A 1,617-nucleotide genomic window follows, 5' to 3' on the forward strand; every position below is an offset into this window, starting at 1 on the left:
CTGGCCACCCATAGTCTAGGTTATACTTGGTTCGGCCGCCCACTTTGTCCTGGCGTATATTTCCATCTATCATTTTTATGTTGGGTCGTGGGGATTTTTCCAAGCTTTGCCCTACCTCCCCTTGGGCACCTATTTATGGGGCAAGGGGTTACCCACTTCCACCTTTTGATCATTGTACGGATCTTTTGCTCTAGTAGTCAGTGGGGGACTGATCGCCCCCTCCCCTGCAGAGACTCCAACCTGAGACCTCCTCGTTGGCAACCCAACGCCCTAACCACGGGCCTGTGTGGGGTTGCTTGTCCCCAAGGCGAGCCACTCTCTCATAAAGTGAACTTGGCCAGGGGCAAAAGTAAACACGGACCAAAAAAGTAAACAAGGACAAATCGCACAGCATCCGTGCTTCGCGAGAAATATGCTTCACTTCAGCACCCTGGATCCCACCACTTATTCTTCATTCAATACCCCGTGTTATATAGTGTTGAGACACCCACACCCTCCCCTTTCCCAAAACAAAAAACAGGGAGGGCCTCATGGGCGCGTGCGGCACAGGTGACGACCTATCACGGAGAAGGGAATATCAAAGAAGTTAAATATGAATATCAGTAAGATCGATAACAAGAGAGAGAAACCTACATGCTTATCATCTCTCAGCAAGGTAGGCTTATGTTCGCTCCAAAGATGTTTTCATAGTCTCCTTTTTCAATCGCTCGGATCATGAGAGAGAGAGAGAGAGAGAGAGAGAGAGAGAGAGAGAGAGAGAGAGAGAGAGAGAGAGAGAGAGAGAGAGAGATGGATCTCCCACGATTCACTTGTTTTTTTTTATAAAAAAAACTTGTGGATGCCCCCTACCTACTCCTTGATTACTTCTCTTTTGAGTAGACTAAAGAAGGTGCACAACGTTTAAGTCCATGTGCTCCTGTGTTATACATTGTATCTAGCAACTAAGCATGTCCTTGCAATTTGGCTCGATTCCATGGTCCATCTCTTCTCTATTTCCTTCATTTTCTCTCCATCTCCTCTCTCTCTCTCTCTCTCTCTCTCTCTCTCTCTCTCTCTCTCTCCCCACACCGGGGCCGGCAGTCCCCTGCCCCCAATCGTACCTAGCTAGGTATGTGGTGCCTGCCTCACAGAAACTCATGATGTTGAGGTAAGTCGCAATGTGGGAATTATTGTGAGAATTTGTCCAAAACTTCGTATGGTTCTCTCTCTCTCTTTACAAACACGCGAATAGTTTCTTTAAAAACATTGATTGCATTTTGGAAATAATGTACTTGATCAATAAAATTAGACAAACCAGGTATCGATAAGGCATTCGACGATCCTTACGTTTTGTTGATGTGATGATTCATGTCATTCATAATACATGGTCTTTTTTGTAAGTTTTCTTATTGATGTGTTTGTTGTGTAGAGCCTATACAATTAGTCATAATTGGATAATAATAAGAGGAAGAGGAAGATTTTGTGGTTGGCTGTTGACCTCATGACTAACTATATAAAACTAGAAGTAACCTTCGTTTCTCCCCGAGGTAGTCAATTTTTAAAGCGTGTATCATATCACGTGAGTTAACCACTGAGAATCATTAATTAGCAAAAATGTAATCTTTATATATACATTAG

Source organism: Adiantum capillus-veneris, chromosome 13, assembly GCF_014529385.1.
Source record: "Adiantum capillus-veneris isolate H3 chromosome 13, ASM1452938v2, whole genome shotgun sequence".
Taxonomy (NCBI): domain Eukaryota; kingdom Viridiplantae; phylum Streptophyta; class Polypodiopsida; order Polypodiales; family Pteridaceae; genus Adiantum; species Adiantum capillus-veneris.